At 41.4% G+C, this 15,602-nt stretch overlaps 1 protein-coding gene and 1 long non-coding RNA gene across 27 annotated transcripts in view; one reads left to right on the forward strand and one right to left on the reverse strand.

The window, feature by feature from the left end:
* DTNA (dystrobrevin alpha) overlaps positions 1 to 15,602 on the reverse strand; it is a 190,010-nt gene that overhangs the window by 88,279 nt on the left and 86,129 nt on the right. For 2 of the 26 annotated variants that reach the window (XM_081013815.1, XM_081013816.1), the window contains exon 2: positions 1,798 to 1,845. The exons of the other annotated variants lie outside the window; for them this stretch is intronic. The gene's annotated coding sequence lies outside the window, so the exon portion shown is untranslated. The remainder of the gene's footprint in view (positions 1 to 1,797; positions 1,846 to 15,602) is intronic. 26 annotated transcript variants of the gene reach the window in all.
* The window catches only part of LOC308481474, a 92,558-nt gene continuing 82,904 nt past the window's right edge, over positions 5,949 to 15,602 (forward strand). Inside the window, exons 1-2 of the long non-coding RNA XR_013988701.1 lie at positions 5,949 to 6,043; positions 6,504 to 6,761. This is a non-coding gene — a long non-coding RNA (uncharacterized lncRNA). The remainder of the gene's footprint in view (positions 6,044 to 6,503; positions 6,762 to 15,602) is intronic.

Below are 15,602 nucleotides of genomic sequence, written 5' to 3' on the forward strand. Positions count from 1 at the left end.
GGCAGAAGAGCTGAAAACAATGCCAATATACTTCACGCCTGGCAACCAATGTGCCTCTTTGATTTCAGATAGTGTATGGGTAGACAAGTTTAAAAAGCCCAGGACACAAATTTTCACGGCCCTCCACCAGGTACCCACTTTAATGCCTTTTAGGGGCCAGGCAGTGATATCTCTCTTCTCTGAGGCCTTTTAGCATCCTTCTACCATATTTTAATGTTCGCTAAATTTTATTTAATATTAGTCTCTGCCACACAAACATCAATTAGATGGATTCAGCTTATGTGTGGGTGTTTTAGCTCTTTCTAATTGCTGAATTGATTTTTTTTCCTGGGGATGATATTTATTTCTATGGTAGGCTAGATTGTTAGTGTGAACTGTGGTTTTTGTGTTTTGATGTGTTTTGATGTTTGTCTAATACTCGTGTAGTGCATTGCCTAGAGACAGTTGCCTAGAGATTTGCAGAAGGCGACTGACAAACGAACATGACAACTAAATAACAAATAAAATGAGCAATTAAAAAAACCCCATTCACAGAGCTCACACTGAAGAGATTAATGAGGTGAAGCCACCAAAAAATTATTTTTTCTCCATAGTGATTAGTTCTAAGACTGCTCTTTAACACTTTAGACAGAGCTACAGATCATAGCTCCAATGTTAATGGAAAACACACATGTCAGTGATTCTATAGTTGTGATCCTTGCATTGCAGGGAACTAGACTAGATGATCCTTTGGGTCCCTTCCCACAATTCTGTGAAAACCTGCTAGAGCCAGAAGGTTGGTGGGCTACTACAACAGCTCAGACTGGAAGCCCTGGCTTATACTGAAGCAGAGTGCAAGTCCATTTTCCAATCTTGGAACTTTTCATCCACTCCACTGACACAATTTCTACCTTGTATTGGGGAACAGGGTCCTTGATGAAGATGGCAGTGGCTTAGATCATGGATGGCAAAAGCTGCTTCCAGCCTCCCACCGGCCCTTCTCATGCCCCCAACTTCCTGCAAAGGGCCTCCAAATTTCATCTTGTTCTTCCAGTGCAAAGAGGTTGGATGGTGATGTATGGATTCTTGCAGTGACTGTACCAACAAAGCTCACAGTACTAGCATGTTGACCACTTAGGAAACCCATTTTTTTAAAGGGAAGGCATATAGTTTCAGAAAGTTAAAAAGTTTAACTTATAAACGAGCACTGTGTATTGAAAGAAAATCTAACCATCAAGTTTGTACTTCTTGTGAAGAAAGCTGGTTTTTAAAAAATTGAGTGATGAAGAGAAGCCAAAATGCATAATTTGATATTAATAAAAACGAATGTTGTGCACAGAATTCTGTTGGAACACAAGTACAAAGCAGAGAAACAAAGTGCTAAATTAATGCAATTTTTAAATCTCTTTCTTCTTCTCACCTACCTATGTGTTTGTTGAGCTAAGTTGTACTTTAAACATTTCATCTGAGAACAGGAGTGGCTGACCCAGTGGGGCAAAGCCATAGCAATAGCCTCTCAGTAGCACAATTGCTGACATTTACCAGAAGGCATGGAGCTTCATCAGACTCAGGGTTGTACAGGTACATCAGTAAGAACTGTTGCTGCTGCTGCTGCTGCTGCTGCTGCTGGGGGGGGGGGGGCCTATGTTGCAGCTCTGCCTCACACAGCGAGCCACTCCTGTCCTAGAATATGCCATTAAATTAACTGAATAACTCTTCTTTATGCTCATCACATGATACTGGTTTATCTTCTCAACATATTCTACTACAGCGGGTTAATATAAACTCCTTCATTATAAAGCCAACTTTGATACAAACCTATGCTGTTTTTCGCCCCAGAGAAAATCCAGCTTGTTCGGTATCTAGCTGATAAAAAATACATCACCATAGATCAGACATTTAATTTGCTATCCATGATTAATATAGAGCTGGAAACATATTACAGGGAATATGCAAAAATAATTAACCAAGAACATATTTGACATCATTTATTTATTTTCTCACATTTATATCCCTCATAGAACCCAAGAAGGCACATGTGAGGTCTATAGGAGGCCTCCCATAATCTATGCTCACTGGAACTCTCAAGGAGGTCAAGAGTAGTGTGACACAAGTCACTTGCCTGAAATAAACTAAAATTTGGGTGCCAGAACTACTATGACCTCTTCAAAAAGTTTGTGTGAAAACTACTATGAATTAGGACACCCACTTTGGCCTGCAGATATTGCTGGACTGCTCCTCCCATCATCCACTGGTCACAGTGGTTGGAACGGATGGGGACTGAAGGTCCAACAATATCTGGAGGACCATAGGCTCCTTTCATTTCTTTGGGCCAAACTACACATTGTGTACTTTGATTTCCCGAGCTATTTTTCTCCTGCTCAGCAGCGCAGTGGGGAATTTGGATTGGGTTTTCAGTACAGGTCTGAGTAACCCTTTCCCTTCAAGCTGATTTTCCAAAGCAAGTCACATTGCTGTTAGCAGTGGAGTGGAAAACATACATGACACTGCCAGGATGCAAAGAGGTCAAAACAGGCTGGTGGTTAAGTTCTGGAGTAGACAAATAAGGATCCAAGAAGTGGATTAAGTGGTCTGATAGGTCAGTAGTCAGGCCCCTTACCTCCATATTAACCTGTTCTGATGCAGCTTGGGGCTCATAGAGGAAGCATAAGCAATAAAAAGTGAAGCAAGTTAAGCTAGGTGCAGACAATGGTCTCCAGTAGGCCCAGCTGGCTGTGCTTTGGAAGTTTCTATCTGAGCCAAGAGCTGAGGTCATATGAGGATTTATGGAGGATGGCAAGGTCAATACTGCAGTTGGCTCGAAATTTCTAAACTGTGGATGGGATGAAGGTATTATTGAGGGCTCATCCTCTAAATCTGAGGAAGCCAGGATAGGTATGTCTCAGGCCAGGAGGGTCTAGGGAGAGTGCTGAGGGTATTCTCTTCAAGTGAAGCAGCCTGTGCTTTCTCCTCATATGTGTGTTCCTCAGGGTATTATGAGGGGGCTGTTTTCCTCTCAGAGTCTTAAAATAGCTCAGGGATGGGGGAAGATATTGGCACTTAGGAACTGTGGCTGGAAGAAAGGGTTAACCCTCTCATACACCTACTATGGGCCCAATTCAAATCACCGTCCCCCTTGCAGCTAGTTTTAGGAAAAGAAAACTAAATTGGCAGATCTAATTGCATGCTTCCCACAAAACTATTGGCCCCTAGATTAGGGAGTTTAGGTTCTCTGCTCTGAGGTGGCCTTGGGCAAAGCTTGCTCCACTAAACTGGAATTTAGCAGTGACCTATATATAGCTCTGGTAGATAAGGCTGGTAAAAACTTTGCATCTTCAATACTATAGTAATTATTAATAAAGAAAAAGAAATTAGAATGATGGAAACCTAAATTAAACTAACTGGAGGTTTTTTTGGTTACGTTCCTAAATTTCCTACCAAAATGAACTCAGTTTATTACTTTTACTCTAATTAATTGTTATTCATTATTCAACATTATTCATTATTCATCATTATTTTACAATAACACAAAGGGCAGAATGATGTACAGCATCATTAAACATAAAATTTATTTATACAAGGACACCAAGGAAATATATAGCATATAAAGCTCAACATCCAACAGTGCTAATACACAGCTGAAACCAGAACACACTACTAGAGACTGACCCTATTCTTCTCTGATACCCTCACCTGCTAAGGTCACTCGGAAAAATTATCGGTATGGTAGGCAGCACAAAGTGCAGTTGAAAAAGAACATTTCTAATACAGTGGTACCTCGGGTTACATACGCTTCAGGTTACATATGCTTCAAGTTACAGACTCCGCTAACCCAGAAATAGTACCTCAGGTTAAGAACTTTGCTTCAGGAGGAGAACAGAAATTGTGCTCCAGCAGCACGGCGGCAGCGGGAGGCCCCATTAGCTAAAGTGTTGCTTCAGGTTAAGAACAGTTTCAGGTTAAGAACAGACCTCCAGAACGAATTAAGTACTTAACCCGAGGTAAAACTGTAACCCAAAATTTATTAGTGTGAGGAGATTCTTTTCAGGAGCCTTGTATGGGGAAAAGGGGATAGTCCTATTTTTTTAATACAATGCTCCTGGAAATAATGCTGTGTCTTCACATAATCATTCCCATTGTTTTCTTGGCCCATTTTGAAAACACACAGTGGGAGTCATGCTACGTAGTCACTTGGGGTGGCTTTTACCCATAAAATAATGCTTTGAACTGAAGAAACAAACCCTACCGATTGCTTCTTCCCTCCCATCAAAAGTATGTGTCCTTCATCGGAATACCTGCTTCCTGCTCCTGCTAGTCAGATGAGCTCACCCCCCCCCCCCAGTACAACCTCCAGAATTTGGCTGGGCCAAGAAAGCAAATGGATAATGATAATTGTGGAAGTCTATGAAAAGAAACTCAAAATTAATCTCTCCCCCCCCGCCCCCCCAATGTGAAGTATACATTTCTCTAGTGTGGCAAAACAGTCACATTGTGGGAACACATACAATGGTAACTTCCCAGGTGGTGTTCAAGCATATATTTAATTGTTTGTGTGTGAGAGAGAAAACATAATTTATAACAATGGCCCGCAATGACAACTACACAGGTCTCTCTCTTCAGTGGCATAATACTTTTCAATGTGTTACTTGAAGTTGGCAAAGGCATATCCTCTGGACTGTTTTAAAAGGGGATTACTAGACCATTCGCTGGCGTCTGCGCATTGCCTCCAGTACTTGAGGCAGTATCAGTTGCTGGGGAATGCAAATTGGGAGAGTGTTCTTGTACTCATGTCCTGCTTGTGGGCTTCCCATAGGCATCTGGTAGGTCACAGTGAGAACACAATGCTAGATTCAATGGATCTTTGGTCTAACCCAGATGGGTTCTCCCTATATTATAATGTGTTTTGTACTGTGATGCAGACTACCGTGCATATAGAAATATGGTGGACCTGAATGCAGCAATAATAATAATATAATAATTTATTATTTATACCCCGCCAATCTGGCTTGGTTTCCCCAGCCACTCTGGGCAGCTTCCAACGAAACACTAAAATAACCTATTAAACATTAAAAGCTTCCCTAAACAGGGCTGCCTTCAGATGTCTTCTAAAAGTTTGGTAGTTATTTTTCTCTTTGACATCTGATGGGAGGGCGTTCCACAGGGTGGGTGCCACTACCGAAAAGGCCCTCTGCCTGGTTCCCTGTAACTTGGCTTATCATAAGGAAGGAACCGCCAGAAGGCCCTCGGCGCTGGACTCAGTGTCCGGGCAGAACAATGGAGGTGGAGACGCTCCTTCAGGTATACTGGACCGAAGCCGTTTAGGGCTTTAAAGGTCAGCACCAACACTTTGAATTGTGCTCGGAAACGGCAAGAGAGTGGTGGGGCAGCAGCCCTCATGTGACCTTCTGACAGCAGAGCTGCTTCTGCTGTCTGGGAAGGAGAGGGGAGGAGGCAGTTGGTGCAGTGATAATGCACCAGTAGAAGAGAAGGATTGACTCTGCCTTTGAATCTGCACCAATGACTTCCCCTCCACCTTACGCTCCCCCTCCTGATAAGCAATAGCGACTCAGCTGTTGGGAGGTCAGGTGAGTGCTGCCACCAGCATACGGCCCACTACTGATTAAATGCACATCTAAAGCCTTTCTTTCTTGCTCAGTATTGTTGGCAACAGGCTAGAAAAGATTAAGGGGAATATGTATTCCTATAAATCCTGCTCTCTCGGGATGATAAAGTAGGTATTTCTAAAACAAATCCAAAGCTGACACGAGCTTATATAGCTCCAATATTGTCACATTATTTTACACCATCTGAGAATCTGTCTGGAAACCTCACAGTTATCTGAAGCTGTTTTAATGGCCACTGAACACATACATGTCTCTCATTCCAAGCATCTTCTCCCCTCCCCTCCTTCCTTGATCTTTCCCCCCTCTTTTCTGTACTTTCTGTTTCTCTCTCATGTTGCCCCTTTCAACTGCTTTATTCTTCCAGCCACACCTAGTTGTGCTGTGACAAATCATACTGCTTTCTGATGTCTTTCACTTCACAATTTGCTTTGTAGGTAAATGTCAGGGAACTGCCATCAGTGCCGGAGGGAGAGAGCAAAAGCCAGAGGGATTCCAGAGACCGTCCAGGGATCGGGAGAAGCAGCCCATCTTCTGGGGAAGAGAATCAGCGTAGCACCAGTGGAGAAGGGGGGCAGAGGGGGGAAGTGGCGAGGCGGTCCCATGACTCCTTGCCGGGGACCAGCGGGGAGAGTAGGGGTCCTCCACTGCTTACGCCCTCCTTGCGCAGAAGGCTTTCGCGCAGAGAGAGTAGGAGGAGACTAGGCGTCAAAGAGCTTCTTTGCTGGAAGAAGTTTAAGAAACGCCCACTGACGGATTCTGCCAGCGATTGAGTCAGCCATGGGTGAGTGGCTGTCCGGACAGAAAAGATTCATTTTGGCAACCCAGCAAGGTGTTTGCACCCAGCCAGGGAGATAGACACCTGCTTACGCACGAGCAACCCCTAGAACCATTACAGTAAAGAACGAAGGAGCAAAATGGTGAACTCAGTTGGGCTCTAGACATCATGCCCTGATCACTTCTTTCATTGCTCAATGTGCCCCGCAGGCTGCAAACTAAAACTGACCAAAGAGGTAGTGAACTTGCAGTTCACAGGTGCTGCGAACAAACTGTTCAACACACCACTGAAAGATACCAGCAAGAAGATACACAGCAGTCTCAGCAGTGAGGAACATCACTGGAAGAAGTCTAGAAAAATGCAGCCATCTGAACAAACATCAGGTAGTAGTTTTCTTGGTCAGATTTACTAGTTATTTATTTATAAAACCGGTTAACTTTTTCCATAAAGAGCACCAAGATGGTGTACACTAGATACAAAACCATTATAAGCAATACAAACACAAAAGAATAATATTATGCAACAACAGAAGCAATGTTATACTCATGGACAGCAGTAAGCAGCACTGCCTGTGAAGTTTTGCAGGAAACAGGCACACCCTGTGTGGTGTAGTGGTCAGTGTCTTGGACTAGGACCTAAGAGGCCAGAGTTCAAATCCCCACTTGGCCATGAACCGCACTGTGTGCCTTTGGACCAGTCGCCAACTCTCAGCCTAATCTACCTCATGGAGTTGTTGTGACTTCATTGGTGGATACGTGGGATATAAATGCAATGATAAAATAAATAATTATAAATAATCAGAGGTGTCGATTAGTTTTCCAAGCTGGAAGTGTTTGAGCAGCATTGTACAAATAGGGATCACTTTCTGGACCATGTAAAAGAGCTCCAAAATGCACCTGACTGCTCTGAACATTATTGTATATGGGAATAAGAAATGGTAACTGGAGAAACCATCAGCGTAGCATCTACTCTCTTTAGTCACCCACATTTTGCATTCTCTCTGCTGATGGAGACAGTTGTCAAAAATTGCTGTGGCCTCCAAAACCTCCAGATTCTGGCAGAAGCGATCTCAACGTCCTAGGGGGAAATTAATTCTGCCGTTGTAAGCTGCAGCTGAGCACAGGGCACTTCTTGCCTTTTCCCCTTCACTTTCTGTAGCATCAACGTGATGTTGTCAGAGAAACAGCTGCAGGGAAACATTTCTACTGCAGTGGAGCACATCACTGGAAGTATTCTACCTCCCATATGCAAATCACAGGAAATGTGAAGAGGAATGTGGACAAGAATGGGAGATCCTGACACCAACCATTTGTATGGTCTTGATTCTAGGTGCATGCATTTTCCTTTGACAGGAGGAGATGTTTACACAGCTCAATTTAATTGTCAGCTTTTAAGCACTGAAGACCGTCCCCTCCCCCAATTCTCACTGAGAAGCTTGAAATATGCCATTCTGGGGACAAGGCAATCCTTTTTTCCTTACATGTTACTTCCTACCCTTCTTCTTGCATAAAAGGCTGGATCTAGACACAACAAAAAAGTGTTTCAGGAAAGTGCATTGTAAACCTCAGAGGCAAATCACGTTGGCAAAAGACAGGACTCCACAGCTCCACCTGGTGTCACAGTGTTATAACACACATAAAGCACTTTTTCTTTACCAATGTAGCTGAGTCCAAAGTCTCCACTATAGAGCTTTTAGGTTTCCTGAAAGTTTTAACATAACCCTCAACTCAAAACACATGTAATTTGCAAGAAGATACTCTCATGGCCTAAATCCCAGCCAAGACAAGGAATATTCCAGGGAAGTGGGGTGGGGGGAGAGGATCAGTCCTTTAGCCAATTAAAATAAATCCACCCTGCCTACAATATAGACTGATCAGCTGAAGCAAAGTGTGATCCTCTGCCTCAGTGGGAATTCCCAACTGACTTTTAGACAGGAAATGGAACTTGATATCTGAAACCTCACAAATCATGAGGAATATACCTAAATGGCTTGCTCTTGCAAAATCCCCCCCTTTTTGCCGGTCAAAGGAAGTCCCTTTTTTGTGTGTACAGTTTTCTAATAACACAGCAGAAAGATACTGTATTGCACATGACCATCTTTAAGCCCCTGAGCCCGGCCTTGGCTGGGGAGGGTGGGGTATAAATACTAATACTAATTATTATTATTATTATTATTATTATTATTATTATTATTAAAGCACCCACATGCAGAACCTCTTACAGTGCAACTGGCATGGAAGTTCTTGTTTCTTAACTGTCAGAATGACACTTAAGGAAGAATACATTTTGAGACCGTCAATGCAAAATGAGACATGTCCAATGCAAATATCCAGAGTTGCAGCCTAGGCTCTGAATTGCAGTTAATTAACAGAAGTACCTCTTCTGACACTGTTCCTTTCCTCTCTGTCCTAAAAAATCAGGCTGCAGTGCTGTTGTAGGTTTGTATGTGTGTAATATTACACAGATGCCAAAATGAATGCTCATTTCAACAGGGTATTGTTTTGTTTTTTGTCTGATACAGTGCTACAAACATACATGCCTGGATTAAAGTAACCCTGAAATTAAGACAGCATGCTTATATATAGGAACAATGTGTTTTGTTATTATCTCATGTGCCATATCTAAAGAGCAGTACTTAAGAGAACTTTCCCTAGGAGTATTATCAGCAAGGGAAGAATGTCACCCAGACTATACCTATTAATTTTATCTAGTGTCACTGGGTGATACCCAGAGAAGACCCACTGAAATGAATGAAGCTAACCTTTATAAGAAGACCAAAATCATTACTGGAATTTTCCGTCATTGGTCAAGTTTCGAAAAACCTCATGCAATAATAGAGGAGCAAGACTTGAATATAAATATAAGTCTTGTAGATTTTCAGCAGAAATGTTTTCCAAAATCTCCGTTCATCCTCCTACAACAGCTGTGGTGCAATCACTCTGGGGAGAATTCATGCATCATTATGTCAGCTCATTTTTATATATCTTTAGTCACGTCTGATAACTCAGGATTGGAAATTACAGGCTGTTTTACAAAGAGAGGAAATTAACTGAATGGCCTTGATGTAGTCATTTGGGTTACTCATTCCAATAAATGTTATCTGTCTCTTAGCTCTGCTGAATTCTGAAGACAAACAGTATTAATGGTTAAAGTACAAAATGGAAAGAAAAAAACTTGATATGGAGTATATTATCTCTTTGAATTGGGACCGATGGCTATATTAATGTAGCAAACAAATCCTTGAGTTAACAAAAATGAAAGTGGGGAAAATCTACTGCTATCAGCAGTCAATTGTGGGTTTGCATTTGATGAAATTGCTTAAACTCAAGGTAGATTTTTCAAACCCACTCCTGCAATCAAGGAGTTTTGCAACAGCGCAAGAATTTTACCATTCCTAGGTTGATTGGTAATTTTTAAAATTTATTAGTCACCTAATACCAGCAAGTCACTAGGTGACAAGCAACAGATGTAAAACATACAGAAGCTTAAAACAACCAAAATACCAACTTTTTAGAAGCTTTTAAATGTAAAATGGTATAAGCTTTCACAGGTGAAAACCTACTTCATCAGATGGTGAGTTCAGACTGAACAAAATTTGATAAACTCTGCTTACAGATGACGGAGAGGAGCCATTCTAAGACTAAAGTTCTAGACTCAAGGAAAGTCTTCCTTGCTTGAATCCATGCTTGAAACCAGTTGAAAACTCTTTAAAAAGAAATCAATTTAAGGTTATAATTAAAAGGCTGAGGCCCTGGGGAAATATATTCTTCAGGAGATAGCCTCAGATGATTGCTTCTTGGTATGAGAACTCTTATATCAGTGAAAGCTAATAGTTCAGCTAGTGGTTACAACATTTCCAAGGACTGTTAACCATGGTATTCTTCACAGGCAAGACATGCTATATTTGATTCCAAGTATGTAAATTTTGCTTCTGTTTTAGAACCACCTTCCTGGTCTTTTTTTTGTTGTATGACTAAGATTTTGCCTTTCTTTTCCATAATGGTAAAATTCCAAAGTCCCATTTCCCAGTCTTCAAATAATATTTTAGAGATTGGGTACATGCTGCAGGCTCATTTGCACTGCCTTTCCTCCCCTCTTGCAAAACCTTCCCGTTTATCATTTGTGATAACTATAATTTGACATTAACATCTGAATCAGGTTAACTATGGTTAGGGACAATCAGGTTGTTGTTAAGTCGTTCAGTTGTGTCTGATTCTTCGTGACCCCATGGACCAGAGCACACCAGGCACTCCTGTCTTCCACTGCCTCCCACAGTTTGGTCAAACTCATGCTGGTAGCTTCCAGAACATTGTCCAACCATCTCGTCCTCTGTTGTCCCCTTCTCCTTGTGCCCTCAATCTTTCCCAACATCAGGGTCTTTTCCAGGGAGTCTTCTCTTCTCATGAGGTGGCCAAAGTATTGGAGCCTCAGCTTCAGCTTCAAGCTTCAGCTTCAGCTGGAGCTGGGACAATCAGGAATTGCCTCCTAATCATGACTGAAGCCTTAGATGAAGCTGTTTAGCAAGCCATAGTCTTGAGGCAATCCTGGTTTGCTCCAATACAACCCATTTACAAAACTATGGTCATTGCAAATTAAGAAAAAGGGGTGGGGGATTACAGTGGAAGAGTGGAGGATGGAGTGTTACAACTATGGCATGTTCCAATCACCACTCCCTAAACCTTCTCTGTGTTGGGGGCTGAATGTCGTAATAATCAGCCTTTTCTACTTGTATACACTCCCTGCCTGATTTAGAATCCTGATACCCCAAGGTTCTGAGTTTCGCTCATCACATGTGGAGATGGTGATGGCGTTGCAATGGATTGCGGGGAGCGCAGTGTTGCCCTTCCCTCATGCAATGGTAAATTGCATTGGGGAGGGGAAGAAAACACCTGAAAAGGCTTTACGTCTTACCCATTACCTGGAGGCAGTAGAAATCAATGGAACAAAGCCTACTGTATGGATGGTTTTATAAGCAGCCCTGAGCACTGGCACATAAGTCTTCACTCATTGCAAATCTGGCTTTTGTCTGGAATGTACCCTGTAATTTTTGAAGAGCCTATGCTTTTTAATTGGCTCAGGTACTCCGGATTATGTACACATGGTAGAAAGTTAGTGTGCATCCATTTCAGATGCTACTGAGTATAACACAAATTAATGTGGCAATGTGTCTGCTATATATTCAATGTCTAAGTGTCCACTACCTTCTCTATTTGAATCAGCCACATGCAATTTTGTCCTCCACCACTAAGGCTGCAATCCTAACCCCATGACCCTCCTGGGAACGAACTCCACTAAATTCAGCAAGATTTACTTTGAACTAGATATGGTTAGGATTGCATTGTAAATGTTACTGTTTCTCTCCCTTTAACATAATGCAAATGCATCTTGAAAACAAAGCAGGGACAAGTTCTGAGCATCTGTCATAGTGATAGGAATCCTTCTAATTTGGGAACAGAATATCTTAATCATCAGTTTCATTTTCTAAATTGATCTTCCCTTTGAAATGCTAAGGAAGGAAGATATCCCAGAGTAAAGTAATACACCAAAGTTATTCCCCCCCCCTCTCAATCCCACTTTCAAAATATTAGACATTAACCCATTTCCTAGGTAACTAGCAACTATGGCGTCACACACCATCACACTTTGAACATACTCGGGGGCAAAATATATAATTTTGTCTCCATAAATTGACAGCATGCTGTATTTTTTATTGTATTTTTTACAATTACTCCAGAAATAGTTTTCTATGAGCATGGCTCAGTCAATATAAAAACAGCATATGAATAATTGATGCTCTTTTTTTAGTTGCTTTGATCTCTCACAGTAGACATTTCTAGGGGAAAACTTTGATGACGTAGAGAAGTTTTTGGCAAAGCGGGTAAGGGAGAAAGCAGGAGTCATCTCAGCAAACACATGCTTTGAAGTCGACATTTGCAAAGATAATAGGTTTTATCCAAGGCTGTACAAGTGGAAGACAGCTCAACACAACTGATTTTTCCTTTCCTTTCCTCATTCTGCAGCCCCCTGTACCCCACAAAGCTTTTCCAGAGGCAGTGTCTTATTGGGCTGAAGTGGGAGGGGAATAGCACTCAAAATTAGTAACCTTGAGAGAGCAGTGCAAGATTCCTTGGCGTGTTTTTCCACCATCCCTCTGCAGCCCAGTAAGACAGTCCATAGTGTTCGGACAATAAGCTGTTCAGTGGGTATGGGGAGGGGGGAGCAATAGAGGAGACAGAAAAGAGTTGTACAATGGATCCAGCTCATTCTGAATACAGGGGTGAGGAGGACCCTTGCAGGAGATATATTGGTGGTCTGTAAAGACTGAAGCACTCCCAATCCACATGCCCTCCCTTCTACATTACAAAGGAATCACAGGGTTTGAAATGCCTTATTTCACCCTGTGTCCAATAACTTTAATAGTTGTCCCAGATATAATGTATAAAAAACTGCACAATGAAGATATAGTGGGAACAATATTAAACAACCCCCCCCCCCCGGAATGTTTTTACTGCTACTGTTGGATGCTTCCTGCTTTTTATTTTTATTGCTGGTTATCTCCTCTGTTGTCTCTAAATTAATTTATGTTTTATTGCTGTAAGAAAGCTTTGAAAGGCTATTTTGGCCAAAAAAAGAAGCTTACTGATTTAACATAGGAGAGTTGGTGGTTGAGTACCATCAGAATATAAATGAAACTGGTGACCCACTAACATGATGGTAGATTCTACATATTGAAAGAATCTCTACATACACAGAAGCGTGGAAGTTTCCAGGTTAGAATATTAAAATACCAAAACGTCATGACAAGAACTTGTGAGCTTTCAAGATTTATCATCATCTTCTTCATCATTGTCCATGTTATTTTAATTAATTACCCACCCTTCACCCTAAGGTCCCAGGGTGGGTTGTAACAATTTAAAATAAAGTTTAAAACAGTTTTAAAACCTACAGTTAAAAAATACAATCACAAAAAGGGTGGGTCCTGAAAGTGTACATGTCACATTTCAAAGGTGAGGGTATAGAGGTACGATAATGAAGTTGTCAGTTGCACCTCTGTGGGGAGGGACTTCCACAACTTAAGGGTTGCCTCAGATAATGCTCCCTCTCAGACACAGCTGTCAACTTTCAGATTTGAAAAGAAGAGATCAGCAACTTCGAAAATAAGGGATCAGCAGCCTCAGCTGTCCCGGGGACAGTCTACGGGATATCTAACAATCCGGGATAGCAGCAGGAAGCAGCGCTGGAATAAGGAAATTTCCCGCAAAAAAAGGGAAGGTTGACAGCTATGCTCTCAGACTTCTACCACCCAAGCTTCAAGAGGGCCCTTTCTGCCAAATTTAGTATCTGAGAGGGGCTGCAAGCAAGGAGGCAGCTTTTCATATATTGGGGACATAAGTCATTTAGGGCAATAAACTCTAATGTGAGTGCCTTGAATTAGGTTTGGCAACCAATGCAGGTTTTTAGAACAGGGGTTATATTTGATCTAAATGAAATCCCGGTACAAAGACCAAGTCATTTTTGTTCAAAAGAGACTGGGAAAAGGAACTCCTATCAACTTGAGGAATTTTGATGGCAGTTAAACCTACAGATATAAGAAAAGTTAAGCTTCCTGTTTTCTAGAGATGCAGATTCTAGATCCTGAATGAATATCAAAGACAAAAACTCCTGTCTTCACTTATTTTAATTGGGGAACATCACAGCATTATTTTATATAAGCAGCTCTCACTTCTGCCCCTGGAGAGGGTGGAAAAAGCAGCATTTCCCAACCTTGGATCTCCAGATGTTGTCCGAGTATGACTCTCATTATACCCCACCTGCAAGGCCAACTGTCCGGATGGTAGAACTAGCAGCAGAACAATATCTGAGGACTCAAAGTTGAGGTGGTCTGCTTTAGTAGAATAGACGAGTTTATGAATTTAGTCTATGGCTGAGAGTTGTTGAGACACAGAATGTTAGGGTGTTCAGAGGAAGAAAAATGGAAAGCACTAATGCAATAGGTGGATAATGAAGCTTAATTATATTGGAATTGATGGAAGATTTGGCTTAATTATCTGTGATTGATGCGAGACACCATGATCACCGAAAAGCCATTCAACTTCCCATCTTGATATGGGGAGAACTTAAGAGCATGACAATTCTCTTCTGTAGCTGCTTCCACTCTAGTTTTGGCAATATGGAGGTTTATCTATGTGAATACACATATACAGCTATCCAATGGAAGCAAAAGCCGCTGTTCAACAATAACTGTTAGTGAAGTCCATTTCCTTGGATTGGGTTTACCCTGCAATATTTTAACATGAAAGTTATTTCCCTGACTCTTTCAAGGAAAGTAAGGGTTTATCCACACTTACCTTTTGCCCTGCTCTTTCCAGGCAGAAATCCCCGCTTTTAACATTTTATTTCTGAGCTTTTGTTGTTGTTGCCCCAAGCTTTCCCCATGAAAACCCACTCTTTAAAGCTCAGTTGGAGCAAACATCCATCCATGGACAATTGGAATTGGTGTTTGCTATGAATTGGCTTTAAAGAGCAGGTTTTTGCAGGGAAAATTGGGGACAACCCACCCCCACAAACACTTGGACATGCAGCGTTAAAGCCTCTGCCTCGAAAGGGTGAGGCAAAAGTAAGTATGGATAAGCCCAAAGTCTGCAAAAAGTCTCTTCATTGCACTTGAACAATAGATCTGATTAAACTATTTAATCCAATGTCATTAGCATTTTGTACCTGCCTAAACTGAGATGAATGGTTTAATGCTGAAAACATTTTACTTTATAATTCACTGTGCTTTTCTTTATATATTTGTACCGCAGCAGCACAATTAGAACGGATGCTCAGTGCAGTTCAGGTTTATTTGTTTTAAGTCAGACAAAAACATACAATAAGGAGCAGCTAATATATATCAGAGAATCTATTCCTAATACTAAAATCCTGGCAAATATATATGCTCAGGGATAATCCGGATGACATTTAGCACATTAATCTTAACAGATTTTGCATGCTTTTTTAGACCCAAGGCAAAAGTAGTCATTACCCACAGGGCCCCCATTATTATTAACAAGCAAAACATGTACATTTTGAGATAGACCAAAAATAATATTCTTGCCCCAATAATGGAAGAAACTTTCCCCAAGAAACATCTGCCCTAATAGGCAATAAAACAAAAAATGTCTCAAATAGTCAGCTGTTTCAGAACTACATATACAAATCTTACAGATACATCATAAAGTACC

The sequence above is a fragment of the Podarcis pityusensis genome, assembly GCF_964106645.2.
Source record: "Podarcis pityusensis genome assembly, chromosome: 7".
Taxonomy (NCBI): Eukaryota; Metazoa; Chordata; class Lepidosauria; order Squamata; family Lacertidae; genus Podarcis; species Podarcis pityusensis.